A 27,591-nucleotide genomic window follows, 5' to 3' on the forward strand; every position below is an offset into this window, starting at 1 on the left:
ACTGGTCGCATGGGAGTCTATGTGTACTCCAAAGTGTATGGGTGGGCTTAATCTCACTAATGTTGTTTTGTGGAATAAGGCAGCTTTAACTAAGACATTTTGGGATATAGCTCACAAACAGGATAAGCTATAGATTCGATGGGTTCATAACTATTATGTCAAAGATCAGTTGATAGATGATATCCAGGTGCCAAAATAGGCATGCTAGTTACTAAGGAAGATTTTTTAGTGTAAAGATGTGGTTCAGCAGCTGCAGAATATCAGTGGTGGGAAAAGCGTGATACAGCAGATATATTATCGGCTAATGACTCCTCTACCTAGAGTTCCATGGAAAGCTATTATGTATAAGAACGCAGCAAGACCTAAAGCAAGATTCACTACCTGCTCATGCTAGGAAGGATGTCAACCTCTGATAGATTATGGTGAATGGGGAATTCAAGTGGATCCTGAATGTGGATTATGCCATCAGCATGCTGAGTCTAAGGAGCACTTATATGTACAATGTGAATATGCTAGAAATATATGGAGTAAAATGGAGCACTGGATGGGACTGTTGCCCTGCACATTTGCAAATTGGGAGCAACACATTACATGGATGATTGGAAACTCAAAAGGAAACTCTCAATGAGCAGAAGCTTTCAAAATGATTTACTCTGAGATTGTATATGGTATATGTATGGAGAGAAATAGACGAATCTTTGAGAAAAAGGAGCCGCGAATGGAGTATTGTTGCAAAAGAGATTGCCTATGTTACCTGTGTTCGAGCCCCAACTAGAATTAGGCCCCTAGTACTTAGTTTCAGATTTTAGCTTCTGTATGTTGTTGCTCAATTGTTTTTTTTATTTAGAATGGCAAGCTGTGTGTAGCTATGCCTAGCTTTGTAAGGACTCACTTTGGTGATTAATATAAAAACTTAGTTACCAAAAAAAAATGTATACAATGTGTATGTGTGAGTGAAATTTTTAATATAGTTTTCATACACAAAATTGTGAGCGAAAAACTTTAAGCCTTGATATTGTATGAAAGTTGTTACAATGTTGTTGTTGTTGTATTAATTTTACAGAAACCTAATTTGAACTTTATATACAAAAAATGTGAATGAAATTCTAAGTCTTGAGTGAGATATAGACATTTCATGTCATTCTCATGTATAAAATTTTGAGGGTAATGTTTAAGCCTTGATCGAGATATACACATTTGATACGTTTTTCATGCACAAAATTTTTAGCGAACTTTTTAAGCCTTGAGTAAGATATACACAAAAATTTGAGCGATTATTTTAAGTCTTGAATGTTGTATCAAAGTTGTATACAATGTTATTGTAGTTGTATTAATTTTACAGAAGTCTAACATAAACTTTATACACGAAAATGAGAGCGAAATTCTAAGCCTTGAGCGAGATAAAAATTTCGAGCGAAATTCTAAGCCTTGAGTGAGATACAAATTTCATACCGTTTTCATACACACAATTTTGAGCCGATTTTTTAAGCCTTGAACGAGATATACACATTTCATACATTTTTCATACCATTTTCATGCACTAAATTTTGAGCGAACTTTTTAAGCCTTAAGCGAGATATACACATTCATACATAAATTTTTGAGTGAATTTTTTTTAAAATAAAAAATAATTTAAAAAAGTATGTTTTGTATAAGATTTGTAATGTTATGTTTTGTAAATAGAAAACTATCGTCATGTTTCGCAAATATTTCTCCTTAATATGTATATATACGCACTTTCAGCCCCAGCCTATAAGGATACTGATGTGCCGTGAAATTACGGCGCATTCGTTGCCAACTGCTTAGTCTTTTGTGAATCCTCAAGTACTTTTGATGTCGTTTCTCGTGTTTTTGTGTTGATTTGTAGAATAACAATTGTTGGAAGCAACTTGAGGCAAAATGAAGCAAAAACCAGCTAAAGTGAACCAAAACATCACCTGCGAGTCGCAAGTACTGCATGCGAGTCACAGGTGTTGCAGCATATGATGATAGAGATGGCTAAAACTGAAGATAGTGGTGCAGCACATGCGAGTCGCACCTGATACAGTAGATGCTGCACCACAGCTGCATGAAGATGCAGTACCTGCGAAGCTTTGGTGCAACCTGCGACTCGTAGGTTGCACATGCGACACCAAGTGCGATTCGCACCAGTTGCGCAGGGGTATTTTTGTCTGGAAATTGTTCCCGTTTTGGAAAGTCTATAAATAGATTTTCTAGGGTTTTGGACTCATTATTCTACAGATTTTAAGTTGTCTTTTTGTGGAGCTCATTTATTATTGTTTGGTGGAGCTTTTAAGAGATTCTTTCACTTTTGTCATCTTTTCCATTCAATACTTTTGTAAGCTTTATGAATACACTTTTTACTATTGCTTTACTTTTAATGAATATTAGTGGCTAAACTCTTTGGCTAAGGTTGTGGGACCAAATGTGTTAGTTATGTGATTGAGTTTCATATTTATACTTCATTTATATGCTAATAGTGTGTTCTATTAACTCTTCATGCTTTAATGTCTTGTGATGGTGTACAACATTACTTGTGCCTTATTACCATTACTTTGTTTGGAAAAGAAAATAGAGGTTAGGAAAAGAGTTAATAGCAACAATTTGGGTCATTAAATCTATCTAATAGCTTTAGCTAGGAATAGGAAAGCTAGTTGAGGCTAAATGGGTGTTCTCATATAAAACATTCTGGGGCTTGGAAAAGCCTAGGATGAAATTTGCTAATTTGGTTGAAAAACTTTTAACAAGATTCACGTGACCCTTGGTTTAATACATCTAGGCATATGAATAAGTTGAATTGATACCCAAGCGCATTACTTTCCATTGGAACCACAACCTTGGTCCCATTTACCAATAGTTTACGTCTTATAACTACTCTTAGTATTTAATGAACAAACAACAACCTAACTACTATTATATTCTCTCTCCCTTGAAATATAGACTAATAGTCGAGCGTTACACTTGATCAGTATATTTCTTCATTATATTCTCTGTGGGATTCGACCCCAACCTCATTGGGGTCTAAATTTGACAACGACCGCTTACTCTTGATATTAAAGGTGTAATTTGGGCGTATCAGATACCAACAAGTACTGGTGTTCAAAGGAAATCGATAAATCACATTAAACCGGAAAAAAAAAAGAAGCAATTAATGGTTTGGCTTGATTTAGATTGATATTGAAAAAACTCAATCAGAATTGCTTTGGTTTAGTATTAACTAAAAAAAAATCAAATCGAAATCAAACCAACCCGGTGTTACGTGTTTACAATTTTAAAATTATTATCCATAAAAATATTTTTTGTAATATAATCATAAAATTTTCTTAAACTTTTAATTCTGACAATACTTTATTCGAAATACCGTTAGTGGAGGTATTAACAGAAAGTAGTTATTTTGGGCAAAATCGAAAATGCCAAACACTGGCCACTTTCATCAGGGTGGTCAAAAGAAGAAGAAAAGATACCATTCAACCTATGGTCTACTTGACAATGTAAGAAAAGAATTGGAGGTCAAAATCAGCATGAAACACGCACAATAGCACACTGCACATATACCATAGTATTATATTCTATAAGACACACGAGTCAATATTAATTAAGTGTTCTCTTTTAGTGTTACCTAAATTTCCACCAAATAAAAAGTAGAATATTGACGAAGAAGCTGCTTATGTTCCCTTCATCTATATAATGACTTGGAAGACTGAAATATAAACAACATTCAGAAACAGTAAAATCTATAAAGCTCATAAAACACAGATAGAGAGAGAGAGATGTCAACACATAAAGGAGGCAAATTACCAAAGGGAAAAGAAGTCATGGGACGTGATGGAGGAGGGGAGAAAAGCAATGGGGTGTTTCCTTTTACTCCTAAGAATGGGAGTGTGTTTCCTAAAGAGCACAAGTCAGTGAAGACCATGGCATGTGAGCAGTTATGCAAAATTTTAACTTCTCCTTTCAATGAAGACAAGACAAAGATACTTCCACAAGGCTAGCTTATCATCATTTCTAGTTCCAAATATGAACTTTTGTACTAATAGTGTTTATTATTAGAAACAAACTACTCTATGCAAGGTTGTAGGGCCACATGATGGATGGTTGATGTTCTAAGATCATCTATGTAATGTATGTTGTATTAAAGCAAACAAAGAATACAGTCCCTAATAAGGACTCCTTTCACAGATGCTTATAATATATGTTGTGGAATCGATGTTTGGTATGTCTTTCCCTTCTTCACCAATGAAACAAGTTAACAATCATGCTTATTGCTATTTCAATCACATCTCATTCTATATGTATCATAGAATACGCGTTGCAATATTAGGTTTTTTTTTTTTTTTTTTTGAAATTTAGTTCATCTGCTTCTAGAGTGGATGTCTTTCCATTGATTAAAAACATATTTACAAAACAGAGGAGTAAAATACTCTCTAGACCTACTTAATTGGAACACGCTTCAATTTTAGCACAAGTAGAATTTCAGTTTAGCTCTCAAAAATTTTGAAAGGGACTCCCTTCATGTGTCCACAGTCAAGCTGATTTGCATATGTTGACCAATTGACCAAGTGTCAAAGGAGGACCAACATAGCATTAAGACATTGAACATAGAGAATTCCATGTTGTACCCATCTATTTCTATTATATATATATATATATATATATATATATATATATATATATATATATATATATATATAAGTGCCAAAGAAGGACCAACATAGCATTAACAAATTATACATAGAGCATTCTATGTTGTACCCATCTATTTCTATTATATATATATATATATATTTCTTATTATATATAAGTGGCTAAGGAGGACCAACACAGCAATACCTACTTGTACTCAAAGCTTTACAAAGTATACACGCAATGAAAGCTATTACCATGAGCTATATAACTTGCACACTTAAACCAACTGTTTTTTTATCCCACGTGGACATGTGTCATAGCGCTTAATATTTATTCCCTTCTCATGTATAGACGTATGCACTTTAATTTTAATTCTCCGACACATTTATTTCCTCCGTGCACTTTTACTTGTTCATTTAGACTTTTCACGTTCTTGCTGAATATTTATTCTCTTCTCATGTATAGACATATGCAGTTCAATTTTAATTCTCCTACACAAATTTATTTCATCCGTGCACTTTTACTTATTTACTTTTGACTTTTCACGTTCTTTAAGAATTAATAAATCTCACGTGGACATATGTCATAGCACTGAATATTTATTCTCTTCTCATGTATACACGTATGCACTTCAACTTTAATTCTTTGACACATATTTATTTCCTTCGTGCACTTTTACTTGTTCACTTTTGACTTTTCACGTTCTTGTTAAATATTTACATATGTCATAGTACTTAATGTCACACCCTAACCTTACTAGGGTGTGATGGGCACCCGACCCCATATTCGGAGCCGAGCGAACCCGCTGACTCTTATTACATACGTAATCTGTTGGACTTTTTAAAACAAATAAAGATGAAATGCATAGTACAACCTTCAGAAATATTCTTTTTCGTTGCTTTCAGATCAACAAAATTCGTAATCACATAGGACTTATATCATAACACCAAATGGCACATCGGCTGATGGAGCCGCTTACAGAACTAACAACCAATACCCACGACTCTATCTGCAAAATCTCTAATATCAAACGAGAAGTCATAACATACAATTACTCTGACTCGGCAACACTCCAGGAGGAAGTGGAGCTCGCCAATCCCGCTGGACCATCTTCTGACAAAATCTTCTACTCATCTAGGTGTACCTGCGTGGCATGAAACGCAGCCCCCGAAGAACAGGGGGTCAGTACGGAATATGTACTGAGCATGTAAGGCGTGAAATACAGAGAACAGAACCAGAATCAAAACAAACAGTACAAGAGTAAGTACATTATCCAGATTACCAAACGCTTATTTTCCAATCACAAATCGTGTATGTAGAGGTCATATGTCAGGAAAAGTACAGATCCAGAATATCAAAATGTTTGTTTCCCAAACACAGATCATATATGCCGGAGTCATATGTCAGAAGGAGTACAGAAGGTGCAGAATGCCAAAATGCATACTTTCCAAACACAAATCATGCATGTCAGAATCATATGTCATATATATGCATATAACAGATCCCGACCCTTCCGTGAGAGACGCGGTGAACAGAATCATGTAACAGATCCCGGCCCACTAGTAAGGGACGCGGTGAATGGAGTCATCATGTATGCGGACATCATATATCATAGACACATATAACAGATCCCGGCCCTTTAATGAGGGACGCGGTGGACGGAGTCATATATCAGGTATGCTTATAACAGAACCCGACCCTTTAGTGAGGGACGCGGTGAATCAAAATCATGCATGTCAAATCATATATCATATATGCATATAATAGATCCCGGCCCTCTGTTGCGGGACGCGGTGGATAGAATCATCATATGCCATCCTGGCCGCCATCCCCATATCATCACATACAGATGTACATATAACAGAACCCGGCCCGCAAGGGAGAGGGACGCGGTGAACAATGCAGAGCAGACGCACGATAACAAAACCTGGCCCGGGGCGCAGTGAAGTACATGATGAGGCTTGCACGAACAGAGTAGTGCGGAATCATATGCACACAAATCAAGTCTCGATAGATACGTACACTTACCGACATCTGAAGGCTCAGAAACAAGTTTCGGATCAATCGGATTTAGCATAACAAAGTTATGAACGTTTGTAGTACAGAACGTTCTACAAGTGTTTCAGAAGCTATTTTTGGAAAATCAAACCAACAATCATACCAAGTACCTTTCGGATATCGTATGGATCAAATCAAATATAACTTTTGGAACCGTATGTACGTGAAAGATTGCGAGCATTTTTACCACATAACTTTTACGAGCATTTCGAAGCAAATCCGAGATCTTTTACGACAGTTAGGGACATTAAAACTTACAGAACTCTTTTAGAAACACAATTCTTTATGCTTATCTCGTTATCCAATCATATAATAAGCTCAATCATATCAGACATACTTGTATCAGAAGTGAATCAGAGTCATAGACAACCTCGGAAACATATCAAACAGGGCTTCAGAAATCATAGATACATATCAGAAGGGGAAATACCAATCATAACAAACTCGGAGTCACAGAATAGAGTATCCCCAAGATGCATATCATACCTTATTTGGCTTTAGGACATGCCAAAGAAAGAAAGGGTAAGCCTTACATACTATTAGGTGTTCCAGATCCTCCCCCCATTAGAATATTCGTCCTCGAATGTTCAACTGACCTCGTCATAATACTTCGGGAGGGTCCCTCTCATAGTTATTCTTTTTCTTCATGTCCATTCCTTATCTTTCACCTTATTTCCTTTATAGTCAAACTCCTCGGTCTTTACGTGAGCTCTTATTCCGTGTCATGGGCTTTCCAATCCATTATGCCAATTCATTATCCTTGTCCTTCCCAGGTCATCTTTTCTCTATTACTGTTTCATTATAATACCTTAATAGAAGCCACATCTTTGGTACGTAATATCCACTTGACAATCCGATAAGGCCACAGGTTGGTTCTTGTTTTTATCTAGTCTACAGTATTGCAGCCTCGCTTATCATACTATAATTATTCATCGGATTTTGGTGTTCTCTTTCCTTCGCTCCCTGTTTCTTTATGTCTTTGTCACTATCCTTTTTAATCTTTCATTCCAAATATTCATCTAAAAACGTATGTACGAAATGTTTCATTATTTATTATCCTTCGCAGTCCAGTTACATATGGTAGCTTATGATCCAAGTCCACTTAGTTCGCAACACCTTTAAGTTCTTACTATAACTTTTCTCTACCTCTTTCTCTCACATTTGTCGACGCAAGTATACTTTCACACTCCGTATAATTAATGGTCCACGAACTATTTTCTAACATCCGATGAACTCTTTTATTTCATTCATAGACACTGCGTTCTTTCTTTCTGTCAAAATTTCAGACTACAAATTGTTGATACTTTTGTTATAATAGTCGTTTTCGTCCGAAACATCTTTTGGGTCCTATCATTTCCTCCCTGATCCTTTCTGCATTTAGCTTGTAGCCATTTCCTTGCTCTTTTACTAGTCTTACAATATGTCGCTGCGTACTTAGGTACGACGCAAATTTGCCCGATAAGAGGGATTCAAATCATGGCATAAACATAGCATAATTCATGTTGGCATGAAGCATTCTCTTAAGGTATCTTTCAACCTTTCCCTTTATGTCGGCCTCACGGTACACTCATTGTCAATTCATTTCTACTTCTTCATGTATCTTTCAAATTTCACGTTCTTGCTGAATATTTATTCTTTCTCATGTATACATGCATGCACTTCAATTTTAATTCTCCGACACATATTTATTTCCTCCCTGCACTTTTACTTGTTCACTTTTGACTTTTCACGTTCTTTAAGAATTAATAAATGAAGTGCTCCCTCCGTCCCATATTACTTGGCCACATTAGTTGAATTTTCACGTTCTTTAAGAACCTGGCCCGGGGCGCAGTGAAGTACATGATGAGGCTTGCATGAACAGAGTAGTGCGGAATCATATGCACACAAATCAAGTCTGGATAGATACGTACACTTACCGACATCTGAAGGCTCAGAAACAAGTTTCGGATCAATCGGATTTAGCATAAGAAAGTTATGAACGTTGGAAGTACAGAATGTTCTACAAGTGTTTCAGAAGCTATTTTTGAAAAATCAAACCAACAATCATATCAAGTACCTTTCAGATATCGTATGGATCAAATCAAATATAACTTTTGGAACCGTATGTACGTGAAAGATTGCGGACATTTTTACCACAGAACTTTTACGAGCATTTCGAAGCAAATCCGAGATCTTTTACGACAGTTAGGGACATTAAAACTTACAGAACTCTTTTAGAAACACAATTCTTTATGCTTATCTCGTTATCCAATCATATAATAAGCTCAATCATATCAGACATACTTGTATCAGAAGTGAATCAGAGTCATAGACAACCTCGGAAACATATCAAACAGGGCTTCAGAAATCATAGATACATATCAGAAGGGGAAATACCAATCATAACAAACTCGGAGTCACAGAATAGAGTAGCCCCAAGATGCATATCATACCTTATTTGGCTCTAGGACATGCCAAAGAAAGAAAGGGTAAGCCTTACATACCTGTGCCACGCCTTATTAGCTACGCTTATTTATCCAAGCTTGCTAGTCTACATACAAAAGAATTCACATAATCATTAGATTTATTGTCATTCGCTTGCCTTACCTTTTCAAATAATTTCACTTATATTCTGTCGAAATTTCGGAAGCATTTCCCCTGTAAATACAACATCCCCGAGAATCTAGCTCGACCAATTTAACAACAACAAACCCGAGAATGCAACTCGGCCAAATTATCAATAGTAATACCAACAATCATATCTTCCAACTTCAACAATCAATCCCAAAACATATTCTAACATTAACAACTCTTGTCACACAATTCACAACATTTCGTTTATATCCAATTTAATCACATATATTCAAGCTACCACCAATGATCCCACATTTAAGTATCAATCCAAAATCTTTCTAACATGATTCAAGAATACTTCTAACAATTCACATAATATTCCAAGCAACCCATTCAACATATCACTTCGCTCGAAACCTTCCAAATTCAACAAGAATAACAACAGCACATTTCTTTCTTCCAAAATCATTAACTACACCAACAATCCACACGTTAGCAACATCATTCTCATAAATACAAGAAACTAACTTAATATCACATTAACTTCTAAAACAACCCATAACCAACCATAACTCCAACTTGAGTCATTAAATCTTCCTTTGGCATCATAGAATTCACAACAATAACAACCAGAACATTAAATAAAATTAATTCATCACATCCTACCAAAACAACCCCTATTCGGCCAACACCAACATGCATGGTTTCATGAATTCCATCCATTTCTATACACTACAACATGTACAAAACATTCACAACATATAAAAGAAGATTGAATCTTACCTTTTTCCCTTAATTTCCCACTTAGCTAGAATCATGAACTTGCAACAAATAGAGATCTTCTTGCTCCAACAATTGTACCATATTAAAGAGGACCTTCAAATTAGTAGGAATACTAGAAGAAAATATTTTTTTTTGGATCAAAATTGGAGGCTTCTATTTTGCTCACCTTGGCCGAGAAAGGTCTCCCTTTTTTTTCTCTCTCAAAGCTTCTTGAATTTTCCTTAAGTTGAAGATGAATTTGTCATCTTTTACTTGTATTTATTAAACTCCCATGTGGGCTTGGCCCATCCACTTGGCCGGCCACTTTGGCCATCTATGCAAGCCCAACTTTTTTTTTCAAGCCCATTTTATTCCAAGCCCAATTTTTGTAATTCATGAAAACTATTTTCCTAATTTACAAATTTACCCTTAGCCTTCCTCCATATTTCTATGAGTCATCTTGCGAATTTCCCCTTTTACCCTTATCCTTTCTCAATATTTCCATACTAGTAAACAACTTGTTCATTGAAATAATTTTGGAAAATAGTCTTGCCTTTGACTTTTCGCAATTATCTCGAATTATCCGAACGTACAAAATACGGGCTATAACACTTAATATTTATTCTCTTCTCATGTATAGACGTATGCACTTTAATTTAATTTTCAGACATATTTATTTCTTCCGTGCACTTTTACTTGTTCACTTTTGACTTTTCACGTTCTTGCTGAATATTTATTCTCTTCTCATGTATTGACGTATGCAGTTCAATTTTAATTCTCCTACACAAATTTATTTCCTCCGTGCACTTTTACTTGTTCACTTTTGACTTTTCATATTCTTTAAGAATTAATAAATCTCACGTGGACATATGTCATAGTACTAAATTTCTATTCTCTTCTCATGTATACACGCATGCACTTCAATTTTAATTCTCCGACACATATTTATTTTCTCCGTGCACTTTTACTTGTTCACTTTTGACTTTTCACGTTCTTGCTGAATATTTATTCTTTCTCATGTATACATGTATGCACTTCAATTTTAATTCTCCGACACATATTTATTTTCTCCGTGCACTTTTACTTGTTCACTTTTGACTTTTCACGTTCTTTAAGAATTAATAAATAAAGTGCTTCCTCCGTCCCATATTACTTGGCCACATTAGTTGACTTTTCACGTTCTTTAAGAATTAATAAATGAAGTACTCCCTTCGTCTCATATTACTTGACCACATTACTATACTTAACTTTTCACGTTCTTTAAGAATTAATAAATGAAGTACTTCATTCGTTTCATATTGGTAAATAGAAATGTTAAAGAGATGTTTCTATTTCATCCAAATGTGAAGCTTTTTCTACATCCATATGATCTACTAAAGTAGACCGGTATTGACCATATAATAAAAGCAGATCTTGGTCCATGGAGTCCCAAGAAGGTAAGAACTCCAGCCGGTTCGATGCTTCTTCGGCCAAATACGATATACAAGTGGGACCTGCACTATGAGCAAGCTGTGCGAAAAACCGCTTACTTGGCCACATTGCTAAATATATATGTCTATTTTTCTATTATATATTTTTCTTATATTTTTTTATATTTCTATTATATATAAATGCCCAAGTCTTATTGTATATAAACGCCCAAGGTGGACGAACACAGTAACAATAAGTTGTACAAAAAGCAACTGAAATTATACTCTAAGTAGGGACTAATGTGTGTACATTCAGAAGTTGAACATTAATTGTACCTCTTGTGTGTTTACTTTTTAAGTCCGCACGGATCCGCAGTGTCTCAATTGTCCTTTCATTTCCTTCATTTGGCACATACTCCTCTGTCTCAATTTAAGTGTCTGCGTTTGACTAGACACGGAATTTAAGAAATAAAGATAGACTTTCAAATCTTGTGGTTCTAAATTAAAAATGTGTATAATATAAAAAATGATTATAAACATGACATGTAGGATATTTCAATTGTCAACTTACTTGTTACATCCCGTGTTCTCATGCGTTGGAAAGTGTGCAAGTTAAATGATATTAGTAACAGACACGAGGTTAGTCCCCAAGCTTATAGGTGGTTAAAGTAATGGTACACATGTATCGTAAGGATTTGAAGTTAAACCAATCGGAAAAAAAAAATAAGTTTGTCGAGTTTCAAAATTTATTCGAATAAAATATGGTCCACGCTATAATATCCTGTATTTTTGGACCAAGGAATGGAACTGTCCAACATGAGCGGTTTTACCGAGGCCGTAGGATTTGGTTATATTCAAGCACGAAAATCAAAAACTTGGTGTATATGAGGAATGAAGTCCAAAAATAATTTAGGCCTTAACAAGTGTGACCACGGTGATTGAGAATAATATTTTGTGTATACCAAAAGAGACTATGGATGAGTGTTATATCACATAATCGTAGCAATGAGTATATGAAGTGTATTAAAAATAATTGTTATTATAATAAATTGAGATCAAGAAATTAACTATGTGTATAATTGGTTAGAGGTTGAATTTTAAGTGGAGATTTAGAATTGAATAAATTAAGCTAATGCCACCTTTTCCAATACGTGGCAGTAGCTAAATAAATTGATAGCATTACGTTCTTATAAGTGTAATAAATCAAGTGCACTTGAAAGTGCATAGTGCCACGTGAAAATAAGGAGACAAATCAGTCAAATGAGGATTTGTAGATAATTTCAAGGTGACAAGGATGTCCCCACGTGGCTTTATAGAAAGGAGCAGCAAGTGACTAGTACAAATTGTCATTTGGTGGCATCTTTATAGCCAATTTCTTAGTGATAGAGTCTTGCCTTTAATTGTGTGGAGCCGTGGCCATAAATAGAGGAATTCTTCACTTAAGCTTTCATTTTAGTGATATGGAAGTTAATAAAATAGGGCTGCTCTCTGCAGAGCCATGACAAACAAAAATGAACAGAGGATTGTTCATGATTTTGGTCTCGTTGTTTCATTTTGTGGTGTTGTTGAATCCGGGTTTTTTCGTAGTGAAGTAAGGTGGAAGAAGATTATTTCTTGGAATATAAGGTAAGAATTCTCCTCTACTAGATATATTTAAATTCGTCTGGGTCATAGTTAAATTGTGAGACGGGAACTACGAAATTAATTGCGGGAAGTCGGATAAATTGTTATTACTATCATGTGGACTGTTTGGTGGTTGTTATAAATTGTTTGGTGTGCTGGAATATCGTGGGATTGGTTGTAGTTGTTGTGGTTGTGCTTGTTGTTATACTATATACATGCGAAAATAAAGAAGTGTATACAAGTATCGGTATAGGAATATATATTGGGCTGTTTTGGAGGTAATTTAAGAATGAATTTAATTTTAGTTGATATGAAATTATTGGTATAATGATTAATATTTTGACTAAGTTGGAATCACGAGGATTATTATGTTTTTAGGGAAGATGCTGCCCGAATATTGTTAGATTTCTAAGTAATTAAGGATTGGTTTGAAAGAGTATCCTAATTTAATTATTGACATATTTGGTATTATTTGTAGATGGTACGAGACTAGTGAGACGTGGGCCGAATTCTATAGAGTTATGAAGTGAGTTATTGTTCTATTTCCATAGAATTTATGTGATAACATTGTTGAAGTCTTTATTTGTGATGTGGAAATGATATGAAGTTTGGTTGGAATGAATTATACAGGGGATTCATTAAATCATTTGTTAAGTTAATGTGAGTTTAAAGCTAATCCCTACGGACTGATTTGAGCATATCGCTTTGGGATATAGATTTGCAGGTTCAAGAAATGAGACATAGGATGAGTAAATAAGCGACGAGGTATGTAAAGCTGTCCTTTCCTTCTTTTTGGCATGATCTATGACAAGTGCGAAGAGTAACGATATCCATAATGAATTCATTCCTAGATGTAGGATATCTTGAGTTCTTTGACCTCTTAAGCCCGAAGGGGCATTCTCAAGTTGTGCGAATTCATAATGTTGACTAATTGCCGAAGGGGACATTCATAAGGTCTTTCTCTTACCTATGCATTTTACATTAAATTTGTGAGTCTCGAAGGAGACAAATGAAAAGGGTTTGATTGCATACATGACGTTCATAATAGTGTTTTTTTCTATATGATTTCGTGACGTGACTGAGCGTGCTATATAACGTATGGCCTCGGCTTAAGTCTGAGTGTGCTATGGCCTCAGCTGATCACTGAGTGTGCGATGGCCTCAGCTTATGTCTGAACGTGCTGTATAACATATGGCCTCAGTTTACGTTATGCCAATTGAGTTGTGCATGTGGTTTCACTAATAATTTCGAGGAAAACTAGTTTTATACTAAAGGAAACATAAAGTTAGATTTTCAAAGCCACTCCGAAGGGGGTGCGAGATTTTACTATTTAGATTTTCAAAACCACTCCGAAGGGGGTGCGAGATTTTACTATTTAGATTTTCAAAACAACTCCGAAGGGGGTGCGAGATTTTACTAATTAGATTTTCAAAAATCACTCCGAAGGGGGTGCGAGGTTTTACTACTTCATTTCATTTACGACTTATGTTTACTTTCCATATCATTATTATTATTATGCCCAAAGGGGCCAGGATTATTATTATTATGTCGGGACCGGCATGTCCGAAGGGGCCATCATCATTATTATTAATGCCGGAAGCGGCATGCCCGAAGGGGCCATCATTATTATTATGCCGGAAGCGGCAGTCCGAAGGGACTATTATGTTATTATGCCGGAAGCGGCATGCCCGAAGGGGCCATTATCATTATTATGCCAGAAGCGGCCGTCCGAAAGGGCTATTATGTTACTATGCCGGAAGCGGCTGTTCGAAGGGACTATTGTGATACTATATTATATTGTGTATTCTAGAATTTATGTATGCCGTATGTATATTGTGTATGCTAGAATTTGGGTAAGGTACCATGTGGCACGGTTCAAAATGCTGTTCCAGGTTACTCCGGGTTGCCTCTAAACTGGTTTACTGTTACGCCCCTCCTTGTTTATGGTTCAGTGATGCTTTACATATTCAGTACATATTCCGTACTGACCCCCTTTCTTCGGGGGGCTGCGTTTCGTGCCACGCAGGTACACCCAGATGAGTAGAAGACATTGCTTGAAGATGTTCCAGCGGGATTGGCGTGCTCCATTTCCTTCCGGAGTGTTGCCGGGTCAAAGTACTTATGTTATATCCCGAATTTTTGAACGTCGGATTATTTGTAAGTTGAGGTGGGGCCCACACATCAAGATTATTTTGGAACATGTGACAAGTCATATGAATCACATATGTGAAGTTAAACACAACTCAAGAAGGACCCTTGGGCCAAATCAAAGTGGAAGTCCTCCAAACGAATATTTTTAAGAAAACGTTTTCGGGTGATCTGACTTCTAGGGGCAAAAACGGTATTATAAGTTTGGAATTTGGAAAAATACCAAGATATAGAAGTTGTAGATAATTGAATTAGATTTCCAACCATAGGTCGTGGGTTCCCAGGTGACGTCGGTACAAGGAGATATGGACGTTTTAAGGTTGAAAGGTCAGTGGGCTAGGCCCAACTCGGGACCAACCGGGTTGGCCCAAAAACAAAAGAGAAAAATTAGGCCTAAAAGTGAGGTTGGCCGGCCATGGTGTAATGGCCCAAGCCCATGGGAATTTTTCATGTGGCAAATTAATATAAGGGATCATTTAAGTTGTCTTGAAACATTTAGAAACTTCAAGAAATAAGAGAGCAAGAACAAAGCAAAAGTTGAAGAGCAAAAACATGGCATACGGCCATGACCATGAAAATTTATCTCTCTAAAATCTTTCTCCAAAAATTATTTTCTTGTGGTATTTCCACTAATTCAAGGGTCCTTTACAACTTGGTGTAATTATTTTGGAAGAAAGAGCACTTGTTTCTTTAAGTTGACAACTTGGTCAAGTGAAGAAGATTGTAGAAAAAGGTAAGAATTAATCCCTTTTTATTATGTTATGAAGGTTGGTTTATGTTGTAGTATGTAGAAATGAGTAGAATTTATGGAAATATGGAAGTTTACAAAGTGGGTTTGCATGTGTGCATGTGTATGTAATGTTGTATAAATAAGATGAGTTGAATTTTATGTTGTATTCTAGTTGTAGTTGTGGTGGACCTTATATTGGAAATGAAAGTTGAATGAATTTGGTTGAAGTTGGAAGTGGGAATTATGGCCATGTGGTGTGGAGATAGAAATGGAAATGAATTAAGTTTGTTTAATATGTTAGTTGTGTTGTTGTGATTCTTATGATGTAAATGAAGGTTAAATGGTTTAAGTTGGTATTGAATTGGAATGTAGAAGATTATGTCACTTTAGAATGATTTTGTGATATTATGGAAATGAAGTTGTTAAGATGTGAATTATGATTATGGTTGATGAAATTGGAAGGTGGAAATATGTTATGAATATGTATGTTGAAGATTAGAAGTTTTGGATGGATTATGGTTTGGTGGGAAATTTGTATATTTTGTGAATATTTTGTAAAATGATATGAAATGTTCCGAATTGTATTGGAGTGATCTTGATTAGTAAATGATATGAGAATGTTGGTATTGAATTGAAAATGTGAAGTTGGAATGAAAGCTATTGCACTATGTTGGAAAGAAGACTAGTTATGCTATATTGTGTTTTGTAATGATTGTTGGTGTTGTTGGTGTTGTTGTTGAATTATTTTGGCCGAGTTAAATTCTCGGGGATGCTATATGTATAGGGGAGATGCTGCCCAAATTTCTGTAGACAAGTATTGGTTAAGATTGAACTTTTAAACCTTATGATTTATATTTGGTAAATGTGACCAAATGTAGATTTTGGACGAAACGGGATTTGAATTTGGAGAGGCGTAAGGAGCGAATAAGGTATGTAAAGCTTTACCTTTCCTTCTCTTGGCATGTCCTAGGTATGATAGGCCTTGATTTGAGCCTCGGAGACGACTCTACTCTTCGGAATCTACGTTCATATTTGCCCCCTTTTCATTCAGTAGAATTGAATTGAATATGATATGAATAGTTAGAAAAGGTGCCTAAATGTCTAGAACTTGCACAAATAGGACCCGACTACCTTAGAACTCTCACGGGTAACGTTATGAAGTGTAACATACGTAAATTATGTGCGCCACCTCATTTGACCCGAGGTGGGCCCACTTTCCCGGATTTTTCTGATTTGTTCCGTTTGACTTATTTTGGAAAAAAATTCAAAGGAAAACTCTTGGTTACTCTTCTAACTACTATATGACATTCGTTTGACTCATTTTGTTACGTCCCATAATATATTTTGAAACATGAAAATGATTTCAGAAAGCTTATTTTGACATATGCTATTGTGATATCCGAAAGGCATACGCTATGACTACCGTTCAATCTCTTTTATATGATTTTCCGTCTAAGTTATGCTATCGAGATTCTGTAAATGTTTTATATTTTGATATGTTCAAACAATCCCAAAAGCTTTAATTTGATATAATCCCCTGGGACATCCGAAAGGTACGTGCTATGATTATCGGCTGATTTCTTTCCTAAATGACCTGTCATTCTGATTATTCTGTCGAGTTTTTGTAAATATTTTATGATGCATAAGTTTCTCACTACTCCATTCGTGGATGCCTCAATGTTTCCTTCACTGAGCCCGGGCCAGGATATGTTATCACGCGTATTCCACTGCATTGTTCGCCGTGCCTCGATGTGAGGGGCAGGTATGACACGTACATGGGTTCTGGAGTTATGCTGTGCCATGTACATATATTCTGACATTCGATGATATGATATGATATGTGCACATTCTAATATTTGATATGATATGGTCATCTGATATGTTATGATATGTTACGGAGATATTCCCCACTCTGGAGTTATGCTGTGTTGTGGCGCCAGTGACGGGGTGGCGACCACGTTCTGTTCACCGAGTCCCATGACGGGGCCGGATATGGCATATGTTATGACATGCATTGATAGTTCTGTCCACCACGTCCCTCCCGGAAGGGCCGGGATCTGTTATACGCACATATACGATATACAATTATGATATGCACGGTTTGTGTTTGGAAAGTAAGTTCTCTGGCGTTCTGTATCCTCTGTACTTCTTCTGACCTATGATATGGATATACATGATCTGTGTCTGGAAGAACGAGTGTTCTGACATTCTGGATCCGTACTTCTTCTGACATATGACTTCGGCTTATATAATCCGTGTTTGGGAAACAATCATTCTGGTATTCTGAGTCTGCACTTTTCTGACATATGACATCTGCTTACGTGATTAGTGATCGGGAAATAGCGCTTTGAAAATCTGGATAATGTATTACCTTTGTACTGTTGATCCGATATGTTCTGTTTTCTGTATTTCATGCTTTACATACTCAGTACATTTTTCGTACTGACCCCTCTTCTTCGGGGGCTGCGTTTCATGCCACGCAGGTACGCCCAGATGAGTTGAAGTTATTACAGAAGATGTTCCAGCGGAGTTGGTAGGCTCCATTTGCTCCCGGAGTGTTGCCGAGTCAGAGTTTATATGTAATGATTTCTGGATTTATGTTAGAGACTTTGCAGATAGAGTTGTGGGTATTGGTTATCAGTCTGTAAGCGGCTCCATCAGCCGATATGTCATTCTGTGTTATGTAATAAATTTTATATAATTACGGATTTTGTTTAAAATTGAGAACGATAAAAGATGGATTTCAAAAACTTAATATGTATTTTACTTTTATCTGATTTTCAGAGTCTGAAGAAATTATGTGTGTAATAAGAATCTGTGGGTTCGCTCTCCTCCGGATATGGGGTCGGGTGCCCATCACACCCTAGCGGAATTGGGGTGTGACAACTTATGTCATGGTATTTTGTATATGTTAGAGACTTTGCAGACAGTGTCCTGTGGATAGGGCGTCGTGAAGTGAGAATCATTTATAGATGTTACAAGAGTATGTATTTTCAGGTGACTTCAGTTGGTAAAAAGTACGTAATTGATTGAAAGTTTTTCATAATATGTATAAAGATAATGACCTCTATTTGGAAAAGTTTCATGTTTTTAAAAGTTTTTGAAATGATAGGTTTTGGTAAAGCGAATGTTTAAGGGTTCGCTCGACTCTGGAGAGAGTCGGGTGCCCATCATGCCCTATCAAGATGAGGGTGTGACATTACTAAATATAAAAAGAGGCGGACATAACCAAAATAAGACAAATTTTAACAATAATTGAGAAATTAAGAGGAAAAGAAAAAAATATGGAGACTCAATAAGAAAAATCGCAATATCCTTTGCAAAATATACAAATCATAAAGACTAACTAAATTGAGTAACTAAATTAATCATGTTGGGCTCCATGCATCGCACGGGCATAGTTTGCTAGTATAACATCAAAATATATAACTTGGGGTACGAACCTTTTCACACAACTCTTGGCTATTCCTTGATAGTATTTTGTTCGGTCTTGAGCTTGACCATTGAGTCCTAGCTTCCGCTCTCCAACGTGTCTCAATCATTCACTAGACTGAGGAAGTAGGAGTTAGATCCTTACTTCAAGGGATAAACTGGATACCCCAAACAAAATATAAAATGCATCCCAACTTAAAAGATGAAATATCCTTTCTTATCCCAACCATCTTGAGATTATTTTATTCCATCTAAAAGATAGGATAACACTACCAGAAAATCATCTTTTTCCGACTACCAATTCCGACTAGAAAAAGATAGTCGCAATTTTTCGACTACTGTAGTCGAAAAATCCAATTTTTTTCTAATTTGTTTTAAGATATCTATTCGACACTACTTCCGACAACTCCAATCGTAAAGTTTGATGGCAAATTCCGGGAACAAAATATTCCGACTACGATAGGCGGACAAGTCATATTAAAATAGTCAACACAGGTTTGACCAAACATTCCGATAACTGTTGTTGTCGGAACACGTTTAAAAATTAATAAAAAATACAATGATTATCTGACTACTGTACTCCGAATACTTAAAAATATTATTAATATACCGACAAACGTACGTAGTCGGAATCTGTAAATTAAAAATAGCTAAAACTATACTCCTTATTACACTAGTGGGGAAGTTAAAAAGTACTCAATTAATTAACACACTTCTATCTTCCACTCTTCCTACTCTTCCGCCAAAAGTACATAAGTTTTAAAAACTAAACTATACTCCGAACATAAGTTTTAAAAACCTACTCTTCCGCTCCACTCTCTTCTGCTCCATAAATTAGCTTCCTCTCTGGCGCATTAGCTTCCGGTAATGAAAATATTAGCTTCCTCTCTATTAATTTATAATGTTTTAACAACATTTTTCGAGAAAATTTTACAAAAAGATTATGTACTCATTTCGTAGGAGCTACAAAATTGCTGGTGAATTAGCTTCGGGTAAGCTATTTCTCTTCCTCTCTCTCTCTTAGTTGTTACAAAATTTTATTTTAGGGTTTAGTTCGTCTCAAATGCATGTAGTGTTGGATTGTAGATAATCTGTTTGATATTTTTTAGGGCTTCTATTTATTTGATACTATTTTTGGCAGAATAGCGTGATAGATATCTCTGTTTTGTTTGATTTTGACATCCCTGCCTTGGCGGATTAATGTCCATACGCAGTAGGATTTACGGGAACTCAATAGCTTTGTGATCTTCATGCTTGCTTGAATTGCGTTATAATTTATAGATTCTCGTTGTCTATTTGGCTTTTCTGTTAGATGAGTTTTACATTTAGTAATCAGTTTCATTAACTTTGTTATATACATTAGATTGCTCTTTCTATATCACCTTAATTCATAGATAGAAAACTGAATTTGTAGGATTTTCTTTAGTGCCTTCAATATGATGGCATCTCCTAGGGGACTGTTTGTTTATGCTGTATCGGTTGTTGTACTTGTAAGTGGACTAAATTGCATTGACATCTATCATGAATGGATTGTTTCCATTGACACAATATATGTGGAAACTTACTTTCTTTTTAGTATGTCCTAAGTAGACTATGTTCACTGTATCTATTATGCTGCACATATATAAGGGGTAGCTGGATTTATTGCTAAGGCGATGACACTTGATGATTTTCTTATTGAAGGGACAATTAGGTGCCCTTGTGAGAAATGCGAGTGTTCCAAGTTATTGGGACCAGAAGCTGTCAAATTTCATCTTTATAAGAATGGATTTATGAAACATTATTTTGTGTGGACAGCTCATGGAGAGAATAATGCTAGTGTTGATAATTTCGCTCAAAATGAACTAAATGATGAAGCTAAGCGCTTTTATGAACAATTAAAGGAAGCTAGTCATCCACTGTATGAAGGGTCAGTGCATTCCAAGTTATCTGTTGCAGTTAGATTACTAAATATTAAATCAGATTTTTATATTTCTCAAGCGGGTATGGATTCTATCATTGGGCTTATGAATGAACTTAATCCAAATAAACTTGACTTACCCAAAGATTTCTACACAACAAAGAAGTTGGTTTCCAAGTTAGGACTTTCATCAGAGAGGATTGATTGTTGCGAGAAAGGTTGCAAGTTATTCTATAAGGATGATGCAACTTTAGAATATTGCAAATTTTGTAACCAGTCTCGTTATAAGGAAGTCACAAATGCCAAAGGGAAGAAGGTTCCAATAAAGGCGATGCATTACTTACCCCTTATACCACGATTAAAGAGGTTGTATACATCAATGAGCTCCGCTCCTCATATGAGATGGCACCATGAACATAAAAGGCCACCTGGTGTTCTATGTCGTCCGTCAGATGGAGAAGCATGGAAGTATTTTGATAGGGTGTTTCCGGACTTTGCGAGTAAACCAAGAAACATTAGGTTGGGATTATCTTCTGATGGATTTACTCCCTTTGTTGTCTCTGTTGCATCATATTCATGTTGGCCAGTGTTTGTTACACCTTATAATCTCCCGCCTGAGCTGTGTATGACAAGTCCGTATATATTTCTAACTTGCATTGTTCCAGGTCCTCGCAATCCGAAATGTTTGATCGATATATATATGTAACCGTTAATTGATGAGTTGAAGTTATTGTGGCATGAAGGTGTGGAAGCATATGATATATCAACCAAACAAAATTTTAGATTGCGTGCTGCTTTGATGTGGACTATAAATGATTTTCCTGCTTATGGAATGTTGTGCGGGTGGTCGACTGCTGGCGAGTTAGCTTGTCCTTGTTGTATGGAAGACAAAAAATCATTCACTTTGAAAAATGGAGGTAAGAACTCGTGGTTCGACTGTCATCGTCGGTTCTTGCCAATGCAACATGAGTTTACGAGAAATACTAGTGCATTTATGAAGAACAAAACTGATTTTAAGGAGCCACCACCGACCCTGTCGCCAGAAGAAATTTGGGATAGAGTCAAGAATCTTCCTAATGTAGCAGAATCTCCACCGTCTAGGATACCTGGTTATGGTGTTACACATAATTGGACTAAACAGAGTATATTCTTGGAGTTGCCTTATTGGAAGCATAATCTTCTTCGATATAATCTGGATGTCATGCATATCGAGAAAAACTTTTTTGACAACTTGTTTAATACTGTGATGGATGTCAGTAACAAGACAAAAGATAACTTGAAAGCCAAGATGGACTTAAAGGAGTATTGTAGACGAAGTGAGTTGTACCTGACATACTTTAACGACAAGACTCAGAAACCCAAAGGCCAGTTACACATTCACTTTGGATGATAGAAGAGAGATTTGTGATTGGGTTAAAAATTTGAGGATGCCAGATGGATATGCGTCAAACTTATCCAGGTGTGTTGACATGAAAGAAGGGAAGTTGACATCTATGAAAATTCAATATTGTCACATTTTCATGGAATCTTTGATGCCTATTGCATTTTGTGCATTGCCTGATCGAATATGGAAACCCATCACAGAGATAAGCTTATTTTTCAAAAATTTGTGTTCTAACACATTGAGGGAGGAGAACCTAGCTTTGATGGATACTAATATTCGCTTAACCTTAAACAAGTTGGCGAAAATTTTCCCTCCTGGTTTTTCGACATTATGGAGCATCTTCCAATTCATCTTGTGCGAGAGGCACAACTTGGAGGACCTGTTCAATGTAGATGGATGTATCCCTATGAGAGGTAATGGCTTTTAATCATTTACTCTTTATGCATTTTGATTAAATAATATTTCATCTAAAAATCATACTACACAGGGTTATTGGAAAATGTAAGCGGACCGTGAAAAACAGATCCCAAATTGAGGGATCGATATGTGAGGCTTATTTGGCTAAAGAAACCTCGTATTTTTTTTCATATTATTTTGAACATGATGTTCCATGCTTGAGAAATCGACCTAATCGACATGATGATGGAGGCAATACTGACCCCTCGGCACCACCCTTTTCAATATTCAATCAACTAGGTAAAGGGGGGTCCAAAACATAGTCCAAAGCGGTCTTTGACTGAGATAGAGCTTAAGTCAGCTACAACACATGTACTATTAAATTGCCCCGAGGTCCTACCTTTTTATAAGTGAGTATATATTTATATTAGCGACTTACATACAAGATTCATCTTGGCTTTAACTAATGAAAGTTGTAACTTTGTCGGGCAGTTACTTTGTGGGTACACATGGGCCTGATGCCGTTTATCCTATGTTTTCACAGTGGTTTAGGGAATATGTAAGTGTTACTTAATATTTATCATGATTTACACTTGAGTCAATAATATGTATTTCAAAATTCTGAATTTTCTTAATCTTTATATAGGTTCATAATCCAATTAATTATGATGTAAATGGCCAATTTTTGCGTGATATAGCTTGGGGACCTGATGCGAAAGCCAGAAAGTCGTTTAAGTATTTTCTCAATGGGTACAGGTTTCATATGGAAGAGTGGTCTAAGGGCAAGAAAACCAATAACAGTGGGGTATGGGTGAAAGGTGATGGTGATGTTAATTATTATGGTGTGCTTCAAGAGATTTTAGAACTCGAGTATCCTATTGGTTGGCCAAAGAAAAAGTTGGTACTCTTTCGGTGTAAATGGTATGATCCAACACCTAGGTCAGGTACAAAGGTGCATCCTCATTACAAAATAGTTGAAATTAAGCACACGAGGGAGTATGGACTCTATGATCCATTTGTCATTGTACAAAATGTGAAACAAGTGTATTACGCGCCTTATCCTTTGTGCAAGAATAAGTCTGCATGACGGGTAGTTATAAAAACAAAGCCCGTGGGTAGAGTGGAAGTAGAGGATGCATTAGATGTAGCGTACCAGAATGATATTTCAAGTGTTGAAGAAAGGGGGGATGATGAATTAGCAGGTGAATAGCATAGCGAAGGCCTCTATGAAGAATTTGATCCTTCGGAACTTAGATTAAATCTTAACGATTATGGGGAAGGAACGTCCAGGGTAAACGAGGAGACAGACTCAGCCAATGAATATGGAACAAGCGAGGAAGAATTATTTGATGAAAATGAAACAAGTGATGAGGAAGAATTGATAAATGAATATGAATCAAACGAAGAGAACTGAGTTGTTAATAATAATAGTTATTTTGTTCCTAATCACAAGTTCTTATAGCTATAAATATTTAATACTCTCATGTTTGAGATTTCTGTTTCTGCTGATTGAAAACCTTTATGTTTACTGCAAATGAAACTTGATTTTATGTGAAAGATACTTCTGCAAAACTTAAGCAAGCCAGTGAAACAGATCACCGAGTTGAAGTCAGTGTATGTTTCAAAAAGTATTCTTCTCATTTCTCTGTGTTTATCTTGCGAGTCTGCACTACGATATGTATGTGCTGAACATGTATTCATCTTCTCGTATCACGAATTATTTTTATTTTAAATATTTTCCAGACTTATGTCTTTTCTTGCTCTTCTGCTTTCACACTTCTCCCTTTTGCTTATAACTGTCAATTTGTTCTTTTGCTCTCAGGCTGGTAAGAAAATTACAAATGCTAAACTTGCTAAAGATTTTCAAGCAGTATTGAAGGAGTTCCAAAAAGCTCAACAGCTTGCAGCTGAGAGGGAGACAGCATACACACCTTTCGTTCCCAAAGCTGTTCTTCCTTCTAGGTAAGTAATGGTTATACTTTATTAGAATTTACATACAGTAACCAAGTTAGAATATGAAGAATTATATTTTTCTCAGTGTGGCTCAAGCAACACTTAGAACTGCTTTTAGCAGTGTTGATTCACATATCCTGCAGACTCTATGCAAGCTTGTATCCATTAAGTTAATAAAAATGTACTAGTTTCTTTAACCTATTAAGTTCTTAGATGAGGTGGTAACACAATTCAGCATGATTCAAAATTAGAGAGAATAATAGAAGGAAAAATTACATTGACTCATGGAAGTATACACACTAAAACAATGAATTAATTACATATAATCTGCATACTCAAGCAAGAAACCAATTTTACAGATTCATTCCTCTCCAAAAATTTCTTTTTTGATTTTTTCTTTTTTAGTGTCCTTTGACAGTAACAAAAAGAAAAGATAACTTATTCAAAATTTGCAAAGATCTGGTCTTGCTTGAATCTCAGTGGATGCAATCTTGGAAATAGACAATGAATTAATCCCAACTTCATTCATTTTCCTTTTTGGATTGCAAAGCTCTTGTGACTTCTTAAAATGTGCAATAGCTGCCTCAATTGACCCTTCAATCTCTGTAGTTGCACTACTACTTCTCGTAAGGAAATTCAACTCATAAAATCCATTAGAATTCAATGAAAATGATGATGAAGATGAAGTAGAAGAACCATTAGATGAAGATGATGACAAACAACTTCTGCTTTTTCTATCTTTTTAATAACCATGGTGTTCGAATCAGCATCTGCGCGCATTAACTATTGTTTTGTAGTTGGATTTCCCCCTTTTTACTGATTTTTCTATTACTTTGCTGGTTTGAAGTGTTGAAGTGCTCAGAAAGTAAATAGATGGCATCTGGGATTAATGGACGTCGTAAGAAATGTAAGAAACAACATGATAATCCACCTATAGGTCAATCTCCCCCACCAGTTACTATAAATCCTCTTCATCCTCCTCGGTCAACTAATTCATTGCCAAGTGCATTTTTCACACCACCGCCGCCTGGCTAGTTCCAGTTCTATTCTTCCCATGGGACGCACTCTTCCAATTCAATGCTCACACCTAATATGGGCTCTTCCACGAGGATTCATATTAGTCAGCATAATAGCTTTTCATTTGTGCCTACAACATCCACTCCGCTTGCATCTCCAGCATCATCCGCACCTAGCATTTCTAGGTTGAAAATTGGAGTTCCTGGCACACCAGCATGGCCATCCATCGATAGTACTACACCAGCTACATCACGAAATTAGAATATTAAAGACACATTAGAGCATGACGAATACGGGAGGTTGATTATCATCCCTGATGGTGAAGAAGAAGTGTCTAGTGAAGGGTAAGTAATCCTTATGGTTTTCCTTAATTTGTTGAAAGTACGAAAATTAAGATGGTTTAATTTTAATGCAGGTTCATTCCCTCATATGCCGGGAATATGGTTACAACATCATTTAAACCATTTTTTCGTGATGCTTGGGGTACATACAAGGCCATTCCGTACGATGCCAGAATGCTAATGTGGGATCAGTAGTGTCCAAAGTTTTAGGCCCTTGGGTTTGATTCAGTTCAACCATCAAGAAAGAAGCAATCTCTTTTGTAAGCATGTTGAAAGCTGCAGTAGGAGGGCATTGCTATGCCTGATTGAGTTTCATATTTTAAAAGCTAACTCCTCCTTGAAAGTCTTATATTTGAGGAATTGTGTTCACTTTGGTTGATTTGTTAAAGACATGATTTAGTTAAAAAACAATTTTTTTATGAGATTAGAGTAAAATGAAATCTCAGGTATGTCCATTTTGCTCTTGAGGAGATTGGTGGAGCAGTATAGGGAGAGGAAGAAGGACCTGCACATGGTTTTCATCGACCTAAAAAAGGCTTACGACAAAGTGCCAAGAGAGGTTTTATGGAGATGCTTGGAGGCCAGAGGTGTACCTGTAGCGTACATTAGGGCGATCAAGGACATGTATGAGGGAGCCAAGACCAGGGTAAGGACAGTGGGAGGAGACTCGGAGCACTTTCCAGTGGAGATGGGGTTGCACCAAGGATCAGCTCTTAGCCCATTTTTATTTGCTCTAGTGATGGATTGTCTGACGCGACGAATTCAAGGTGAGGTGCCATGGTGTATGTTATTTGTGGATGACATAGTCTTGATCGACGAGACACGCAGTGGAGTAAACGCTAAGCTGGAGGTTTGGAGACAAACTCTGGAGTCTAAAGGGTTCAAGTTGAGCATTACTAAGACAGAGTACATGGAGTGTAAGTTCAGTGACATGACACATGAGTCTGGCGTGGAAGTGAGGCTTGGTACCCAGGTCATCCCAAAGAAAAGAAGCTTCAAATATCTCGGGTCTATTATACAAGAAAATAGGGATATTGACGATGATGTCTCACATCGTATTGGCGCAGGGTGGTTGAAATGGAGGCTTGATTTAGGAGTGCTGTGTGATAAGAAGGTGCCACCAAAACTTAAGGGCAGGTTCTACAAAGTGGTTGTGAGACCGACTTTGTTGTACGGGGCAGAGTGTTGGGCAGTCAAGAGCTCTCACGTCCAAAAGATGAAAGTTGTGGAAATGAGAGTGTTGTGATGAATGTGTGGGC

At 36.4% G+C, this 27,591-nt stretch overlaps 2 long non-coding RNA genes across 4 annotated transcripts; both read left to right on the forward strand.

Annotated features, from left to right (window-relative positions):
• Window positions 1-12,538: 12,538 nt before the first annotated feature.
• On the forward strand, window positions 12,539-19,107 carry LOC132641694 (uncharacterized). Of its 2 annotated transcripts, XR_009582930.1 has the most exons (4): window positions 12,539-13,034; window positions 13,510-13,557; window positions 13,748-13,796; window positions 18,393-19,107. It is a non-coding gene; the product is annotated as an uncharacterized LOC132641694 (long non-coding RNA). The 2 variants fall into 2 exon arrangements; XR_009582931.1 differs by lacking the exon at window positions 13,510-13,557 and having other exon boundaries at window positions 12,552-13,034.
• A 938-nt stretch (window positions 19,108-20,045) lies between these two features.
• LOC132641705 (uncharacterized) lies at window positions 20,046-26,826 on the forward strand. 2 transcript variants are annotated; one of them, XR_009582943.1, is made up of 4 exons: window positions 20,046-20,333; window positions 24,844-24,983; window positions 25,822-26,335; window positions 26,407-26,826. It is a non-coding gene; the product is annotated as an uncharacterized LOC132641705 (long non-coding RNA). The 2 variants fall into 2 exon arrangements; XR_009582941.1 differs by lacking the exon at window positions 20,046-20,333 and adding an exon at window positions 21,155-23,038 and having other exon boundaries at window positions 26,407-26,817.
• The last annotated feature ends 765 nt before the right edge of the window (window positions 26,827-27,591 follow it).

The sequence above is a fragment of the Lycium barbarum genome, chromosome 1, assembly GCF_019175385.1.
Source record: "Lycium barbarum isolate Lr01 chromosome 1, ASM1917538v2, whole genome shotgun sequence".
In the NCBI taxonomy this organism is placed as follows: Eukaryota; Viridiplantae; Streptophyta; class Magnoliopsida; order Solanales; family Solanaceae; genus Lycium; species Lycium barbarum.